This window comes from Macaca thibetana, chromosome 2 (assembly GCF_024542745.1).
Source record: "Macaca thibetana thibetana isolate TM-01 chromosome 2, ASM2454274v1, whole genome shotgun sequence".
Classification (NCBI taxonomy): domain Eukaryota; kingdom Metazoa; phylum Chordata; class Mammalia; order Primates; family Cercopithecidae; genus Macaca; species Macaca thibetana.
This window is the reverse complement of record NC_065579.1, coordinates 39,695,837-39,716,689: the sequence shown is the minus strand read 5'-3', so window position 1 is coordinate 39,716,689 and position 20,853 is coordinate 39,695,837.

Genomic DNA, 20,853 nt, shown 5'->3' with positions numbered 1-20,853 from the left:
CTTCTCTGGATCAATTTGAGGCCACATCCTCCTCACACATTTTTTCCAAGGTTAATTCTTTATTAATGCTCAGCAAATTGTGAGATTTCTGATCCAAGAAGAGAATGACATTTTGAACCCATTTTTACACTGGATGCTGGTTCAGTCCCAACTTACTACTGCCAGATTATCCATATTTTTTTATGCAAGCCAAAGTAAAAAAAAAAAAAAAGCTTAAAATTTTCCCCAAATACAGCTTCCGTATTTTATTCATTCATCCAATAAAGAACTGTCAGACACCTATTATATGCCAAGCACTGAATTAAGTGAGAGGAAAATACCAAAGAAAATGACAGAAATAATCCTCGTTCTCCTTAGGATTGCAGCCTAGCAAAATAGTGTATGAGGTAAATAGGGCTCTAGGACAACGAGTTATTTCTGACTTTCATAAAGGCCACATTTCTATCCTCATCATTCAATGTCAAGTTTCATCTAGAAAGCTTCTTGAGTTAGCTATAGAACCTGTACTTTGTTTTTCCAGAGATAATATCCTCAAACAAGATAGAACCTCTCAATTTAATGTCTTTAGTTCTCAGGGGTTTTGTGCTATTCTTCTTGTCTGCTTTTTAAAAATCTTCCTGGTCCTATGGTCAATTAAATTATTGACCCCAATTCTTTACCCTCCATCCCTCATACTTATGCCCTTTGCCAAGTGAGTTTGCTAACTTCTACTGGAAGGTCTTGACCCTGGGCTTAGCCATGTGACTTGCTTTGTCCAGTGAGATGTTAGCAAACATGACTTGGGCAAAAGCAATGTGCTTCCTTGCATGGGCATGCTTTCTTACACTTCTACTGCAACCATGATAAGAACATGTCCCAGGAAGTCCACTGATGTAAGGAGGGTGAAAGGTTAGTGGAGTAAACCTGGATCCAACCTGGAGTCAGGCCTGTTGGACCTAGATTAGCCCACCCCAGTCTATTGTCAGATGCGTGAGTGAGAATAAATAATTTGTGGTTGAAGGCACTGAACTTGAGGTTTTATTACACAGTAAGTGATTCATACAGTCTCCTACAATTTGTATACACATCCCTAAGTCTCTCCTCTCTAAAACTCCATTAGCCTCCCTCTGGAAGCCCAAACAAAAAGATGACTGCACTTTAAGTTTTTTGAGGGGAGCACAAATCTGGTATTTTTACTAACAGATTGAGCTGTCCCTCTGTTCTCTCTTTGTCTGGTAAAGCTGCTGTCTCAGCTACCTTCTGCACTCCCTCCAATCAAGTGGCACAGGAATTCTTCTAGGCTCTTTCCTGGAGAAGTCCTGAGAAGGAAATTTAGTTCTAGAGCAACACATGCCTGCATTAAAAGTATGACTCTGGTGTTTATTAGCTGTGTGACCCTGAGCTTCGAAGTAATTTAAAGTCTCTGAATCTCATTTTACTGATCTGAAAAAAATGAGGCTATTACTCTTCTCAAATTAAACAATATTATTTATGTAAAAATCTTGGCTCTGGGCTCAATTTTGGTATTCAATAAAAGTTATATGGTGTTTTTTGCTTTGTTTAATATTGTTTTATAACTGTCATTAATCTGTGGTTTTGTTTTCTATTTATAGCTATCACCAACCTTTACTGTGTCTGGGGAATTATCAGGATTTAAGAAGTAAAAAGAGGCCTTCCTGCACTTTGTAGAAGAGAACAAAAATTGGGAGGGAAAATGCCTTATATGACCACTTCAAAATCTCAAAGGAAGCAATCAACATATATGACTATGTAAAAATAAAGTTATGTCAGATCTTTAGGGTAAACATGGCAAAAAGTAGCCAGACATGGGTCTCCCTCTCTCATATCTGATGGAATAATCCAAAATTAGTAAACAATAATAATACCAGCAAAAAAAAATCATCAACAACAACCCCAATACCTAAAACTTCAAAAAGTGGTGACCAAGAAGTTAGTTAAGTTTTTAGTGTGACTCTGTAAGTTCCACACTACAAAGTAACATTGCCCTCAACTCCTCAAACCAAACTGGGGAAAGGGTGAATCAAAAAAAATCCTGAGACTTCCTCCAACAGCCTCCAGTGTAAAGAGAAGAATAGGGTCTGAGCCAAGTAAATATCATGGCAAAACTCTCAAGATACCAATAAAATCCCCATAGCACGCAGAGGGGAATCTTGAGGTCTCCAAAGAAAAAGGAAAATGGCCTTTCAAGGTGCCGTGCTGAATTCTGAGGACAATCTGAAGCCCGAATATTCCCTAGGAAACAGACACACTCTGACTAGAATGTGTAAACACAGAACAGGATACTTAAAAATTCCAGAAGATAGCCTAGAGCCCAGGTCATGCCACCCCAGGAGAATTCTTCCCACCCACCACCCTAGATCCTGCTCTGTGCTCTTGGGAAAATCGAAAAGTGAATAAAACTGCAATTGCCCAACCTTCAACCTGTAGCTGAGGCGAAAAACAGATCTCAGTTATAGAAGGAATGGAGCCAAGGAGAATTCAGACACACTGGATCATAGAAAAGAGAGAAATGAACAGAGCTGCCCACATCAACAGGAATAATAAAAGAAAAAGGGGCCAGGAGCAGTGGCTCACACCTGTAATCCCAGCACTTTGGAAGCACCGAGGCAGGCAGATCACAAGGTCTCGAGTTCGAGACCAGCCTGGCCAATATAGTGAAACCCTGTCTGTACTAAAAATACAAAAATTAGGTGTGGTGGCGGGCGCCTGCAGTCCCAGCTACTCAGGAGGCTGAGGCAGGAGAATTGCTTGAACCCGAGAGGCAGAAGTTGCAGTGAGCTGAGATCGTACCACTGCACTCCAGCCTGGGAGACAGAGCAAGACTCCGTGTCAACTAAAAAGAGTGAAAAGAAGAAGGAAAGAAAGAAAGAGAGAAAAAGAGAGAGAGAGGAAGGAAGGAAGGAAGGAAGGAAGGAAGGAAGGAAGGAAGGGGGAGGGAGGGAGGGAGGGAGGGAAGGAAGAAAGGAAGGAAGGAAGGAAGGAAGAAAGGAAGGAAGGAAGGAAGGAAGGGAAGGAAGGAAGGAAGGAAGGAAGGAAAGAAGGAGGGAGGGAAGGAGGGAAGAAGGAGGGAAGGAAGGAAGGAAAGAAGGAGGGAGGGAGGGAAGGAAGAAGGAAGGAAGGAAGGAAGGAAGGAAGGAAGGAAGGAAGGAAGGAAGGAAGGAAGGAAGGAAAGAAGGAGGGAGGGAAGGAGGGAAGAAGGAGGGAAGGAAGGAAGGAAAGAAGGAGGGGAGGGAGGGAAGGAAGAAGGAAGGAAGGAAGGAAGGAAGGAAGGAAAAAAGGAGGGAGGGAGGGAGGGAAGGAAGAAGGAAGGAAGGAAGGAAAGAAGGAGGGAGGGAGGGAAGGAAGAAGGAAGGAAGGAAGGAAAGAAGGAGGGAGGGAGGGAAGGAAGAAGGAAGGAAGGAAAGAAGGAGGGAGGGAAGGAGGGAAGAAGGAGGGAAGGAAGGAAGGAAAACGAGGGAGGGAAGGAAGAAGGAAGGAAGGAAGGAGAGAAGGAAAAGAAAGAGAGAGAGAGAAGGAAGGAAGGAAGGGAAGGAAGAGGGAGGCAATTATACGTTTACCACAGCAAAAGGAATATAACATGCTGCTGACAAAGTACCCATCTTAGAAGAAATTCCTACAACTGATTTGGGCTACAAAGAAACAACAGAAACATGAAATCAATCATCAAGAACATGAAAATGAAATTTTAAAACAACAGAATGAGACCAAAAGACCAAAGGAGGAACTATATAGCTATGAAAAGAGAAATTATATAGCTATCAAAAGAGAAATTACATAGCTATGAAATAACCTAAAGACAAAAGTCACATTATTAATGAACTAATAATGCAATTTTAAACATCAGTGAATAATCTAGGCTTGACTGAAGAATAAATAGCTGATTGATCAAATAGACATTGAGATGATTAAAAATAAATCTTGGCAAAAAAGATGACTTTTTAAAGCACTTAAATGATGATAAATATAATGGACAAAGGTCATCCAACACAGAAATTATTCCTGAAAAAGAACCCCAATCAGAATAAAAATATATTTGGACATATAACACATAAAAATAATCCTTGCTATAAAAAAAAATAGCTAATACCATCTGCCTGTAATCCCAGTTACTCGGGAGGCTGAGGCAGGAAAATTGCTTGAGCCCGGGAGGCGGACGTTGCAGTGAGCCAAGATCAAGCCACTGCACTCCAGCCTGGGTGACAGAGCAAGACTCTGTCTCAAAAAAATAAATAAATAAAATAATGACTAATACCATCTGCCTGAAAATTCCAGTATGGAATTATCGACAAGATATCACCTTCTTGCACTATTGAGACCCAACACTATTAAAAAATAAAAATAAAAAAGTATTTGGGCATCCAGTACCCTCCGAAAAAGTATAGAATCACCTATAAGAAAGTGAATATCAGACATATAAAGATAGCAGACAAACATTCTCAACATGAAGGAGCAGGGAGAATAAAACATCTAAGAGTTCTAACTAATAATAAATTCAGTCAATCAAAAATGAATAGGGGAGCTATGATAGAAGAAACAGTGCAAAATTCAATACTCAAAATCATTGGAGCAATGCTCATAGAGTCTTATGGGAAAGAAAGTGGGACATCAAATTTTTATACCCAGCCAACTCAACGCGAAGACAACCAACAGAAATTTGGAAGTATACAAGAACCCAGAGAGTAAACTCTATAAGTACACCTGGAAAAGAACTTCACAAGGAAATCCAGAAAACCAAAACTGAACAAGAATTTTAGAAAATAAAGAATTCGGGAAAGCAGAAGCTGTGGTACAAGGACAGGTAAGTGGCAGCAAATTCACTTAATTACAGACATAAAACTAAACCATGGTAATGATAGAATCATAGAACTGTAATTGTAGAATATAAATCCTTTATACTGACTTTATAAAAATGTTACTAAAAAACTCAGAAGATGAGGGGAGTGGAAAATGAGGTAAGAGGAAGATTAAAAGTTTTAATTTCCTTATCTTTCATAGCAGAGAGTCAATCAATATGTCTAAAATTAAACATGGATCTAAAAAAAAAAACTCCAGCTTTTGTAATTTTTTTATAATCATTTTGTAACCTTAGGGAAAACTTTTAGGAACTAATATCTCTGGTGGAAAAAAAAATTATCTGAAGTTCCATAATTTATTTGATTTCTCTTTGGTTTCTTTTTCTTCTGTTAAATTCAAGAAAAATTCAATTTAATGCTTTTTATTTTTCTAAAAACGTAAAGTAAGACCCAATTTTTACTAATTTATTCAGCATTTTTCATTTCATTTATACACTTAAGGAGATACCTGGAATTATTTTCACTTGAAGTTATTAGGCTACTTCTTGACAGTAGAATTTGAGACAGTATTTTTATTCTCTTTTTTATTTTGCTTCCATACTTTCAATCCTGCATATACTATTTATATAAAAACAAATTCATAGAGTTTTAAGTACTGAAATACCAAATCGCAAAAATTTGTCATAAAATTCTCTCTGTGTGCATGCCCCTTGCAATATGACTGTGCAGCTCTACCATCAACAGGTAGAATCTATTTTCCTATCCCTTGAGCCTGAACTGGCCTTATTACTTGCTCTATCCAATAGAATGTGGCAGAAATAATACACGATTTCTGAACTTAAGTTTTAAAAGGCCTTGTGGCTTCTTCTCTCGCATTCTTGGAATACTCCCCTGAGACTGCCGTATGAAGAAGCCTAGGCTAATTTATTGAAGGAAGGGAGGCCACGTGGAGCAGAGATGAGCTGTCCAAGCCCCACAGACCAAACAACCACCTGACAACTAGCACTAACCAGCACACGTCTTGGTCATCTGGCCCCAGTAAAGATGCTAGGTAACTGCAGCCACTGAGTGACCCCAGGTGAAGTTGGAAGTAAAACTGCCCAGCTAAGCCCAGTTCAAGATGAAAGACTAAGCACATACATCTGTCTGTCTTTTCTCCCAAAGTCCATTGAACATACATTAAAGAAATACAAAAGGAATGAAGTCATAAGAACAAATTCCAATGGCCAAGACTGAGTCACATGCTCATGTCTAAACCAATCCTGGCAAGGGGAATGAGACCACAATAACTGGCTCATACATTATGACTCATCCTCTAGCTCTGGGAGGAGATCGCCTTCCCTGAGTATAAGGCCTAGCAGATGCTAAGTATCCAAAATACTAGAGGTTTTTCAGAAAGGAAAAAATGAGAGTCACACTCACTTCTACCAAACAATATTATGAAAAACGTATTCCAGAAAACCCTTTCTCAGCAGTATCTGAACACAGAATCAAATATCAAACTGATATTTATGGAGGAAGGAAGAAATACTTGATTATGAATGATTAAATATATGAATGTGCACGTAAGTGGATGAATTAAGGTGGGAGAGTTGAAGAAACACAGATTCTTAGCCTAGAGCAGGGTTCTCAAATTTGAGCACTCATCAGAATCATTTAGAGGACTTACTGAACCACAGATTGCTAGGACCCACCCCTAGGTGGGGAAAGAGGGGCTTTTCTAGCAAGTTTCTAGTTGATGCTGATATTGCCGATTGGAGACCACCCTGTTAGAATCCCTGCTCAGAGAAGAGATCAGGGGAAGATGTGCTATCATGCAAATATCTTAAGAAGTGTTGTGGCCCAGAGTTAGCTGGTTTGTTTAGCATGGCTCCTGAGTGAATTATTTGGAAGGTTACCTGGAGGTGGATTTTTGACTCAACATAAGAACACATTTTCGAATAACTGGAGGTGTGTACCAATGGAACAGGCTAACCTTACTTTCTACCCTCTCGAGCCTCTTTTCCTGCCTTCCTTTCATTTTCCTCCTACCCCTGCTCTGCTGTTCCAACAACAAGTTATAGCCCCGGCTGAGGGCGTAGATCTCACATTTCCACAATCACAAACTTATTTCTCCTAGGAACCAAATGTCAGTAATTTTCTGAATACAACTTTTTAAGAGCAGAGAAAGAATCAGTCTCTAAAATATCCATTTCTCTCATTTTGTGCTGTAATATTATGAGTTTTAACTCAGGTGAGCAGAGTGGTCTACCTTTGATCATTTCTGTATGTTTATCCCATACTGTTAATATCCAATAAAATACTTCTAAAAAAACCAAATCTCATTTTAACATGACACCATTTTGTTTCTCTGAGGAATTATATGGACATCTCTAAAACTGTTGCTTTTGAAGGTGGTACCACACAGGAAATGCTGATAACACAATTTCTTAACACACATCGAGTACACAGGTTACACAAAAGCAGATTCTATTTTAGCTTTTTTGAGAGGCCATTTAAAAGTTAAGTTCTCCTTAATGAAACAGAAAGGAAAAGGGCTTTGCTTTGCTTTTCTCAGCATCCCGGCTTTTCCCTCTTTGTGGCTTATGATGTTTTCCTTCTTCCTCGTGTTATCTGTGTTTCCTGCTCATCTCAATTTGATGACATGTTGCTGAGACAACTAAATCGCTAACCTTCTTAACTTGGCTTTTGTTATGTGCTTGCGTGTGTTTAGGAGGGATATTTTCATTTCTCTTAGAAGGCTCTGTGTCTGCTCTGGGAGGCTATTAGACCTGGAGGTGGAGAACAAGGGAGGCTTCTTAAGTGCTTCCTATTCAAATCGCCTTTTTACTCCCTTTAAACCCATCATTTGTATGTGGTAGGGCACTGGTGGAAGCTTCCCTGCCTCCTATGGTCAGGATTAATTTACTCAGTGATGTCATGCTTGTTCCAGCCCAGACTCCTCCAGGGGAAGGAAAGGTCTGAGAACAAGAAGCACACAAAGTTTCTATCATTTCAATTCCTGTATTTTATCTTCCCTCCCCTTGCCAAAAGTGGGAGGGGAGCGCAGCTTATCTGCAAAATAATTACTCTGTGCAGTCCCTTCATCCATTTGATCATCTGATAAAATAAGTTTAGGATATAAGCAAGAACCACGGTGCCCTCAACACTGGCCTGTCTCAGCACTGAGCCTGTCTTATGCAACAGTCGCTTGTGTATGTGTCTGTGCACTCTCCCTCCACACACCACCCTCTATGGTGCTTCCCTTGGGTCTAACATTTGTCTTTTCTGTTGTTTCCACTCTCATGTTTACCATGCCCCTTCACATACTGAGCGCTCAACAGAGAGCTCTTCCTGCTACAAAGTAAAATCAGACCCTAGAAAGCAACACCGTAAGACAATCTACATAATTTAAAAGTAGTTTTCAAAGCTAAAGTTTAGCTGTCAACCCAAATTCACCTAACTAAATCTAAATTGAAATGCAAAAAGGATATTGAATTTAGATACACTTTAGTCCATCTTCAAAATATCTTATTTGGCTAAATTTTTCACTTTTCCAGCAGATTTTTCCTTTGTTTTTGTTTTTTCTATTTTTTTTAATTTTACAATTGTAATTCAGGTGTCAGCTCCATGAGTGTCCCAGGTTTCCAGCCTTCTGAACCTTTCTTTCCCATATCTGGTAGATGTCAGATTTCTGCTAATATCTGAGGACTTACATTCTCAGGGCCACTACGAGCTTCAGTTTCCTCCCCCTGCCAAATTCTCAATATCTGTCACATACACACACACACCTTCTGTGCTGCATCTCTTATTTAAGCTCCTAGGTGATTTCAGGGGGAAACATAGGCCTTTTATCTTTAATTCCCCAAGTCATACATTAGCCAAGACTGGTGTACATAGGAGACTTACTAAGTTTTGGGCAAGATGGTTCATTAGGTCATAGCATATAACACAGGACCTGTCCCACCACAAGCCCCGAGGCAGCTCCTGCCCTCAGTTTCACTCAAGGAAGGGCTGAGAAAGAGACAGATTATCTTTTGAACAACTACATGTGATCTTAAAGCTCCTAGGAAAAGCTCAGCCTTCTAAAAGAGAAAGTAAATTGTGATTTACAAGATCCAGAGCCTAGAGGACTTGAACATAATTGGAGAAAGAAAGAGCTCAGAAGGTGACCACTGCCTCACTTTTCAGAGAGAGACTAGGGAAGGAGCACCAGCCTCACGGAGAGGCTCCACATCCAAAAGGCCTTGGTGTGGCCGGGCGCAGTGGCTCACGCCTGTAATCCCAGCACTTTGGGAGGCCAAGGCAGGCAGATCACTTGAGGTCAGGAGTTTGAGACCACCCTGGCCAATATGGCGAAACCCTATCTCTACTAAAAATACAAAAATTAGCCAGGCATGGTGGCTGGCACCTGTAGTCCCAGCTATCTGGGAGACTGAGAAAGGAGGATTGCTGGAACCCAGAAGGCAGAGATTGTAGTAAGCCAAGATAGCGCCACTACACTCCAGCCTGGATGACAGAGTGAGACTCTGTCTCAAAAAAAAAAAAGCCCTTGTTGTGACCGGAGAGCCACGTGAGAAGACAGGAGCATGGCCTCCGGGTCCCCTGAGAGGGAGAAGTATGATTCTCAGTGAACAGAGAGTTTAGTTACACACTCACTCCAAAATGTTCCCACTCCAGTTACAAAGATTATATGTCTATTCTTTTTTTAATTGAGATAAAATTCACCATTATAACCATTTTTATCAGACATCGATCTGCTTCTCTCCCATGTCTATGGTCCTGGAGAAACTGAGACTTTTGGAGGCTGGGCATGCAAACACCAAGAGTAACTTTTACTTCTCAATGCCCCCTTGCCCTAGTGAGAGCTAATGTATTTCTCAAGTGCCCCTCTCCAACATTTAGGATGATAAAACTTTAGCTTCTCTTATGACAATATCACACCAGAGAATGTATCTCTGGCCTGTCAATCTCTCTTCTATTCACCATATTAGTCAGCTTTACTATAGCATAATGCAGTAACAAACAGCCCCTAAATTTGGTGGCTTGTAACAACAAAGATTTCTTTCAACATGTGAGAAATTTCAGTTATGGTGGTAATATTTAGAACTTAATCAGAAAACATGTGGAAAATGTTCTACTATCTGTCTCATTCCTTTATTTTTCCTTGTAGTTGAATCTTATTTCAACACTAGATTTTAAGTTCTTTGAAGGCAGAGATTATGCCTCATACTCATATTTTTCTCACTTTACCTGGTGTGTGGTTAATTAAATATTTCTTGAAGGAACCAATGAAAAAATGAATCTATTGAAGAACTGTGAATAGGTATGTGAGTTAATAGGCTGAGACTTAACATTCGCTTTCTTGTTAAATGGCAATTAAATGCATTGACATTCATTATAGCCTGAATATACTGAGAATCTAATTGCTCACATGTTGCTCATGTAATCTCCAGTTTTTCAATGACAACTTGATGTCTTTCTGACATACTTATTGTACCTGGATCAATGGCTATTTAACTGCTAATTGATCTTTTATTAACATATAATAACTTATTAAATCTAAATTAAAGTCTTAATTGAGACACTTTATCTGCAATGTTTCAACATACAATCCTCATAATGTAATGGATAATCGACAGAAAAGCTAGTAACATATTATCTGTCACCTTTCTCATTGACCTGAGAACAAATTTTCAGCATGAAAATTTTTTCACTTCATTAAGAAACCTGAGTGGCAACTAAACCCAAGAATGCAACAACACCGTGAAATTTTTCAGTTTTCACACACAGAACTAGTTCCCCAGCTTCTGCTTTCTTCCTCACCCCTCCACCGAGGCCACTTGGCTACCAGTAGTAGGCAGCAATAAACGAATGCTGTTACTTTAAACATAAGCATGGCCAGCACAGCTACAAAAGAGGCTGCAATAAGCCATAGAGACAGCCTTCCTCTCCCACCCCAACAACCCTCTCTTGGCTCCCAGCTCTTCAGCACTTATGTATCCTTTTCCTCATCTCAACCCACCCACTCCCCATCCGGCCTGGTTTTATTGAGTGTCTCTGCCTCAGTAAACAGGATGGTCCTGCCCGTTGTTCTGCCATTTGGTCTAAAGTTCCCCTTACCTATACATAATTTCCTTTTATTTACTCTTGTCTAATTCATGCACTGATGTTCTCAAACTCTGCTACCTCAGTGCTACTCCAGGCACCTAGCACTTATGAGATACATACTGTCCTAGTCTATTTTGTGTTGCTGTAATAGGATACCTGAGACTGGGTAATTTATAAATGAAAGAGATTTATTTAGCTCACAGTTCTGGAGGCTGGCAAGTCCAGGATAGGGCTCCTGCATCTGACTGACTTCTGGTGAGGGCCTCATGCTGCATCATAACATGGCAGAGAAGTGAAAAGGCAAGCAAGCACGTGCAAAAGAGAGCAAACACAAGGAGAAGCCTCACTTTACAACAACCTGCTCTCAGGTTCTCTGCGGGAACTCACTCCCAGGATTAATCTATTCATGAGGAATGCATCCCCATGACCAAAACACCTCCCACTGTGCCCCACCTTGCAGCACTGCCACATTGAGGACCAAGCTTCAACATGAGTTTCAGTGGGGACAAACCATATCTAAACCATGGCACATATCTAGGGCCAATCCTGAGTTCAGCCGTCAGCTCACACCTGTGCTGATCTGGATCCAGACTTGAATTCTGCTTTTCCTCTGGGAGCCTCTGGATGATCATCTTGCCCATGGACCCTGTTCGTGGGTTTTGCGTATTACCTTTTTCTCAATAATGACAGCCCTCTCCTGGTGCCTAGGACTTTGCTAGCTGGTCTCAAACGTTCCTGGTGCTCACAACATACCTAAATTTCTGAAGGCCACTTGTTTCTGAATCCCACCATAGTTGTAGATACTAGATATCCTACCCAGCATCCACTCCTCACCCATGCCAACAAAGCGTCCTCTGCCAGATAGCCCATATGCCTCAGGGGAAGCAGAGAGCTACTCCAACTCCAGGGATTGGCCTAACTAATCCAAAGGAAATCTCTTCCTTCCTGCTAGGGATTGGCTTAAGAATGAGTCGTTGAGGATTGAGGATTGACTTGCTAGGGGCTTCTGGGAAAGTGTTTCCTTGCTCTGCTGGGAGACCATCCAGAAGGGACATTCTCACTTGTCCTCTGGAAATTATCATATCCATATGTTACGCCCGGGGCTGGTTAATCACCTCATCACCAGTCTCGAGATAATGCTGGCATGTAGTAGAAGACAGAATGAAGAAAATCACACAGAAATGGAGCCAAAACCACTGGATAAAGTCAACCCTGAAGTCAGCCCTGCTTCTGAGTTCTTGTTATAAGACTGAATGAATTCCCTTTTGGTTTAAATCTGTTGTGTTGGGCTTTTCTACTATTATGGCTGAAAGCATCCTGGCTGATGGACTGTTTTCCACATGCTTCTCAGAACTCAGATTTCTTTAGGTGAAACACATCCCTCACTTTTGCAGTGCTCAACACTGGTCTTTTAATCAGGCCAATATCCCACTGCACCTATATTCTCTGCAAAATTGACCTTTCTTAACATGTGGGTGTATGTTCAATATCTGCTGTTCAATACCTCAGGAAGCAAGTCTCATTCTAAGTTTCAACCCTTCCCAGTCACTTGAGCCCTGCTATACAACAGTTTGAAGAGAACTCATGTAAAAGTACATATTACAACTGCTGGGAATTCCAACTCAGTGTGAGGACCTAGCCAAATACTTTTAGAATATATGGAGCTACAAAAGGTGACAATTTCTTCAAATCCAGTCTACAAATATAATATTTAAAGTGAGAATAGTAGGCATAAAGTCTAAAGATAAATGAGAAAATCTCTCTAACAAGTAATGGCATTAAGTATATATTTGGCAAGATGGCAATCATATTACAAAAAAAAAAATGTCTTCCTTGAAAGTAGCTATCAGAAAGTAACATCACTGAGATTATAAATACATATATATGCATATATACAAATATATAGAATGATCTTTTTGTAAATATTTTTCTATAATATTCATTGACCACTTTGCTCAGAACGATCACAGTGCACCTCCTGTTTTGAAACACAATGTTGAAAATGTGATTTTTATTGACATTTCCATTTTCGTAAATGGGGTTAAGGGTCTCAGAAAATGCTTAACTGAGCTGGCGAAAAGAAAGTTTGTTGCTTGTTGGCCAGGCTCCTAGCAGAAGTCCTTCCCACTCCCTCTCTGCGTTTCTATCCATAGAGGCATCCCGCTCTGATGAACGCTCATAAAACAGTGACTGCACAGACAGTCCTTGCCCTAGTGTAGCCAGACGCCGTCATGCATTAACTACTTCCAGGAGTGGGATGGGTGTTCACTTTAAAATGAAGCTTTTTTTTGCTAACGATGAACAAGTAGCATAATTTTATGGGGGAAAAATTTCATTTGTATCCCAAACACAAGTAAATATTATAGGGATAAGCTACATGTAGTAGTGATGGGAACACAGTTTTTTGAATGACTTGGGTTCAAATCCTGATGCTTCACTTACCAGTTAAGTAAGCTTGAGTGGACTCAAGTTGATGACTTCAGCTTCTGGCTCAGTGTCATCACCCATACAATGGTGATTGATAACAGATAAATGGAGAGCATGATATTTAATGTACATAAAAAAATAGGACACAACACCTGGCACAGAGTAACATTCAATCAATAGTAGCTATTTTTTAGTTCATTATTTTTTTCATCCAAAATGAGAACCAATGCCATCAGCAGGATAAATTACCTTGTGAAACAAACCTAGTGTTTTAGTTGTCACCACATCCCCATCTGTGCTGTCATCCTGTCTTTCAGTGTCTACTCCCTCACCCAGACCCTAGCCCTGGCCACTCGTTTTGGCCAATCTCAATGTCAAGAACTGCCCCTCACACTGTTCTCCATAGCAGTATATATTTACATGCCATTCTCTCCAACAGTCCTGCTTCCTGCTTCTCTAATAAGGAATATAATTTTTTATTTTTATTACAGTGCCACTTCTTTAGTTAAGTGGGCGTGTGTACCCTCCTATTTGAAACACTTAAAAATCACTGGTCTTAGCCGGGCGCGGTGGCTCAAGCCTGTAATCCCAGCACTTTGGGAGGCCGAGACGGGCGGATCACGAGGTCAGGAGATCGAGACCATCCTGGCTAACACGGTGAAACCCCGTCTCTACTAAAAAAAATACAAAAAGACTAGCCGGGCGTGGTGGCGGGCGCCTATAGTCCCAGCTACTCGGGAGGCTGAGGCAGGAGAATGGCGTAAACCCTGGAGGCGGAGCTTGCAGTGAGCTGAGATATGGCCACTGCACTCCAGCCTGGGCGACAGAGCGAGACTCCGTCTCAAAAAAAAAAAAAAAAAATCACTGGTCTTAGGACCTTGCATTTCCCAACTTCCCTCTCCTGCCCACTCCCCACCATTACTGGCACCACAGGCAAGCACTTTGCCTATGCCAGTCCCACTCCCACTTACTTTGAACACTCAGCCAGTTCTTAAGCTCTTTGACAAATATTTCCCTGATCTAAACACTCTAGCAAGGTTGGATAGCTAGGGTGACTGGCTTCCACAGGGCCCTATATTTACTTATCTCACAACCCTCATCATATTGGATTGTCATTGTACTTTTCACATCCAACTCTTTTTATGCAACTATGAGCTCCTCAAGAAGAGGGACCATGGATTATGTGCTCTGTAGGCCCAGAACTCACCATGGTGCCAAGCAGGTTTTAGTTCTTAATAAATCTGTATTAAATGGATGGGTAGTAGATGGACTTTTATATAAAAAAAGAAAAATATGATCAAATATGTTTTCTAATTCACTAATGATTACCTTTGTCAAACAACTCAAATAGGTAATTTTTTATCATTACATCATTTGTTATTGAGGTATAATTTTCATGTAATAAAATATACAGATATTAAGTTTACAGTTCCATGAGTACTGACAAATACATTGATGTAACAGAATTAAAGACCCCAAAATAGGGTTTGGTTTTTTACAAACGTGCCAAGAAAATTCAACAGGGAAAGAAAATATTTTCAGCAAATGATGCTAAAACAATTGAACATATGGGTGAAAATGAACCCCAATCCTTAAAAATTAGACCAGATTATACATAAAAATTAGAGATGAATTACAGTTCTAAAAATAAAAAATTAACTAAAATATATACAATAAAAAAAATTTTAATATATAAAAATATATAAAATAAAATCTTCATAAACTTAGACAAGACACAAAAAGCATTAATCAAAAAAGAAAAAAATCAATAAATTGTGTCTCATCAAAATGTTTAATTTGTTCATCAAAGGACACTATTAAGAAAATCATAAAGGGAAATGACTTTTAAGACTTCAAAAGCATGCAGTTCTTCTACAGGTACTCTCAGTAAATTTCAACTGTCACTCTCAGACCTAATAACCCTTCATTCTGACTCCCTCTGTGAGTTGTAAATCCAGGCCCCTGTCTTCCAGTCTTGCTCAAGACCCTTTTGGCTAAGGGCAACTAGTTTTTCCTTCCTTTGCCTTTGGAGATTAGAAGATAAAAGCACAATGGAAGATAAACTCTGTCATTCTCCCTGACTTCTTAATACTCATGTTTGTCTCTCTTCCAGTCAAGTAAAAGGTAACTCTTGGCAATCACATTTTTACACTACTATCTCCGCTAACTCATTTGACTGTTTCACCTCTTTTGAAGATTCCTGTATGAGAACAAAATGATTCATACCGACAGATTAAACCATTTTTAACTATGCTCCGTAAAATCTGTCTTAAAGGAATATACATATTTCCTTTGGAATATTTTGCTAAAATAATTCTGAACATAAAAGAACTGTTTTTGCACCAGAGTTATTCCACACACAGTTTTAGCATGAGTGAAACTGAGTATTTTTATTTTAAAAATTGTGAAGATCAAAATAGATATTGTATGTGAAAGTACATTGTAAACTCCAATACACAAGAGACACATTCCAACTTCTAGAAATATGGCAGAGCAGATATTCTGAAAGGCTGTCATTCTAAATACAAGTAGATCCTGGATAAACTACAATAAGTAAACATTTTAATTAGTTGCTGGACTCTCCAGAAAGTTGGAGAAATCTGAAAGATATTTTTTTTGAAAGATAGCAAATTGAACCCAGTGTTAGGAAATTGCACAGTAAGTAAATACGAAAGTGCTGCCCTGGTTAAAAATATTAACATTGCTAACATCAGATCTGCTACTGAGAAACTGAGCCTTGATCTTCGCTAAAGTGCTGAACCTGAGATCCCAGCATTATTCTGGCACTCTCAAACAGGGCTAAAGTGTTTCCAGGTCACTAATGCTCCCTGGCTCCAGGCAGAGACAAAGGAAAATATTCTATGAAAAAATACATTGCTCTTACAGGCCCTCAGGAGTTCACACAAATTAAGGAAAACAAAATATGAGCTTACAATAAAAAGTTACAAAACTCACACAAGGAAATAAGCAAGCATGAGTGTATATCAACAGAAAAACAAAACTGTAGTTGGTGCCAAAGGACTTAAAATATTCTCAAAAGCGGGATTTAAAATAGCTATTATAAATGTCTAACAAAAGAAAAGATAAAATTTTTAGCCTGTAGTCCCAGCTACTCAGGAGGCTGAGGCAGGAGAATCTCTTGAACTCGTGAAGCAGAGGTTGCAGTGAGCCAAGATCATGCCACTGCACTCCAGCCTGGGCAACACAGCAACACTCCATCTCAAAAAAAAAAAAAAAAAAGATAAAATTTTTAAAGTGAACAAGTAACTAGAAGGTATGAAAATGACCTAATAGATTTTTTAAAGTCAAAATAACTTTTAGAGATTAAAATACAGCAATTAATATTTAATCAATAGGTTAAATAGCAGGTTAGTCACAGCTGAAAAAAAATAATTACAAATTGAAACATGGAGCTGAAGAAACTACCTCAGATGAGATGAACCCTTAAGAGGTTAAGAGAGGTGGGCAAAAGAGTCACATGCATCCAGTGCACCAGAAGGAAACATTAGAGAGAATGGAGGAGAAGAAGTATTGAAGAGAACGTGGCTGAGAACTTTCTAGAACTGATGAAAAACATGAATCTTCAGCAATATAAAGTACAACATATACTAAGCAAGAAAAATAAAATAAATTCAGACACATTGTGGTGAAAGTACAGACCACTAAAGACAATGAGATCTTAAAGGTATTCAAAAAGCAGAAAAACAGATCACCTACCAAGGAATCGCAAGCAGGTTTCTCAACATCAACAATGGAAGACTGAAGTTGGTGGAATAGTATCATCAAAGTACTGAAAGAAAATGACAGTCAACCTGGAATTATGCCTGGTAATATTATCTTTCAGATAAACAAAACTAAGAGTGTACCACCAACAGAACTTCAGCAAGGAACTTCTAAAAAGCATGCATCAGGTCTCAAATGGTCTTCCTTTTAATCAAGACATGCATTCTCAATGAGGTGATGTAACTCCATAAAGAGAGAAAATCCATTCTTGGTAGGCAAAATAATCTTACTCTTTTTATGTATAAAACATAGATATACTTACACAGATACACAGTGAACCTGTGGTATTAAAATTGATTGATTCAGGTGAGGGGGCAATTAGGAAAAAAAAATCTGAAAGTTTCCTTGGAGGTGGGGCAATAATAAAAAAGCTGAGAAACACTGATCCAAAACAATCCACAAAAATTTATAATTAATAAGAGAGTTTACTCAAGTGGCTAAATTTAAGATCAATATATAAAAAGCAATTGTATCTCAGTATGCTAGCAGAAAGATATAGTTTATAATAGAAACAAAAATATAAAGTATCTAGGTATAAATCTAACTATATACATAAACTTTATAAATAAATATTTACAACTTTATTAAAAGTTTTCAGGTAACCCAGAAGAAAAACGGAGAGATACCTTATGTTTGTATTTAAGAAAGCTCAAAATCTTAACAATGTTAATTATCTCCAAAATGTTCTATGACTTCACTGCGAATTCCAATCAAGATTTATAAAGAAACCTGGCTAGCTGATTCTAAAATGTATATTAAAGGGCAAAGTGTGCCAAGACATTCCTAAAAGAATAAATTTGGGGAAATTGTCTTATCAAATCTTATGGCTTCTCATAGACTATTGTACTGAAGATAGGGCAGCATTGGCACAGGAATCAAAAAACTGATTAATGGAATAGAAACCCCAGAAACAGCCGCTGCATACGTGCGGGAACTGTTCTACCCCAGCGTCGCCAGCAAGAGCGCCCTTGCCTCTCATTGGTTCTCCTGGACCAATCACTGTGACCTGCAGCACTGGGCATCTGATGCCTTAGGTGTCGCAGCACCACCCCAAGGGCCAGAGACGGTCAGTTTCAGTTAAACCACAAGGACTGATAATAGGGAAGGGGATACTTCCCAAAAGAAAATAAGTGCCTTAATAAACAGGATAGGGAAACGGAGGCCAAAAAATAATTGTCCACACATGCGGCAGACCAGTCCTCACAAAAGTGACACCCTTAGTGATGAGAGGACATGGATGTTGATACAAAGTATTCGTGCATGTACATACAAAGTATTCAAGCATGGCCACACAGGCATGCAGACCTTCACCCAGGGAGGGGGCTGTCGTGGCCTCGCCTCATCATCGTGCTTTGCTAACATTCCTTAGTCCTACTCTTGGTCCCTAAATCAGCATCCGAGAAAGCATCTTTTTTAAAAAAGAAAAAACCCAAGTCTCTGACTCAATATCCCCAAACATTTTTTCTCAAAAGAATGAATTTTCTTCTTATTGCTTTATTGAAGCATTTCCCAAAGTATGTTCCATAGAATCCAAGTGCTTGGGATGCTACTGGGTATTTTACATTCTCCTAAATCCATTACTAAATAAGCCTGGGAACAGTTCACTTAAGTGTGATGTTTTAAGACTGCTGTATTACTAGACCCTAGAAGTTTTAATATGACAAATGGGCACTGGGATCTTCTAGACTGGGACCCAGTACCTGAACTTCAAACACACACCCTTCCACCAGTGACCCAAATTGCCCTCCCTTCTCCAGATGATGATGGCCATCAAAAGTGGATCTTCTTTCTCTAGGGAACAGTTTCCTCTTGGATATTCCCCACATCAGAAGCACAGGAACATATTTAGAGTCGAGAGCTTAACCAGTGCCAGGCCACAGAGTCTGTCCATCCCAGCAGCATTTTCTGCCCATCCCACTGTTCCTCAGGCCTCATTTTATCTGCCTGGAGCAAGTGATGACAGAGTACAACTAGAGAGTTAGCTTTTTATTTTCTCTTTTTAACTTTTCTTTCATAGGATTATATTATTTTTATAATAAAATTTTAAAGTATTCTTAAACTTAATCTTATTTTGATATTAACTGTCTGCCCAAATAAACCTCTACATAAAATTTCAGTAGCAGCCCCCTCAGGAATTACTGATTTGAGATAGAACACAGGATTAAATCCCAGGATCTGGGTTCCAGTCCTGACTTCCGGCAGTGTGAACTTGTAGAGCTTCATTAACTCTTGAACCCTAGTTTTCCCATCTGTAGAAAAGCATAGTGTTATGTGCCTAAGGCACTGTTATAATTATGTTATCTGCATAAACACATTCAATCCTCACATCAACCCTAGGAATTTAGTATCCTCCTCAGCTAATTATTTATTTTTACAGAAGAGAGACTGAGACACAGACAGGGTGAGTAACTTTGCCAAGATCACTAATCTAAGCAAGTAACCCAGCCTGGATTGGAACATAGAGAGCTGTTCTGAGCCTACACTCTTGACCACTATGTTTTACTTCTTCCTAACCAAAATACTATGCAAATTAAATAAGACCATGTGTCTTAGTCTGTTTTCTGTTGCTTATAAAAGAATACCTGAAACTGGGTAATTTCTAAAGAAAAACAGTTACTTCTCAGTTTTGGAGGCTGAGAAGTTCCCGGTTGAGAGGCTGGACCTGCTGAGTCCCAAAGCAGCAGACTCTGAAGAATCCCAAAGCAGCACAGGACATCACATGATGAAGGGGCTTAGCATAATAGCTCAGGTATCTCTCTTCTTGTAAAGTCACCAGCTCCATGCCCATGATAACCCGTTAACCCATTAATCCATGAATGCATCAATTCATCCATGAGGGCAGGGCCCTCATGACTAGATCATCTCCTAAGGACCCCACCTCTCAATACTGCCACTTTGGGGATTAAGTTTCAATGTGAATTTTGGAGGGGACAAACATTCAAACCGTGTGTATCAAGGGCTTTGCATTTCCATACCAATTACAAGACTGTAAGTGCCTGGTAGGAGGAGACTATGTTTTTACCAATCTTGTATCCTCTTTGCTGGGTTTAGTCTCTGTCAATACACAGTCAAAGTCCTATAATATTGAGAGATATCTCAATATCGAGTGGTTAGTAACAAGTCACTGCCTTAAGCCTCTCCTACAAGATTTCCCTGATCTCCCCAAATCCAGCAATTAAGAGCTAATTCCCGGCATAGCGGGGGACTCCAGTCCTGCTCCAACAACTCCAGTAAATCCTCCACCTGGTAGGTGGGCACCTGAGCCTCCTGGGGTATAAATGTTTGGAATATCATCCTGCAGAGGAAATAACAGTAAGCATGTGTTGAGTGAATACAGCTCAAGAAACAAACCTCAAATCATGTCCTTGCTAAATGGTACATATGGAATTTGGACCCAGATCTGAGTCCACAGCCCATGATCTGTGCCCCAGGAGGCAGAGCCCTCACAAGCATCAGCGTCTGAGGCAGTTGAAGCCTGAGAGCCAAAGCAGAGCTTACTGTTTACTATGGGCTCAAGAACCTAGATGAAAATCCCGACTGCTTACCTGCCTTGCAAGTTCAGCCCATCATCCTGTCTCCCTGGCCCTGCTGCTACCTCTCCACACTCCAGCTGCAACGGCTTCTTTCTGCTCCTTGGCCACCCTTGGTTTCTGCAGCTTGGAAAGCTCTTCCAGAAGATTCTCACATTCTGGTTTCTCATCATTAATGTTACATCTGAAATGTCACCTCCTCAGAGACGCCTTCCCAGACCGCCAGACCT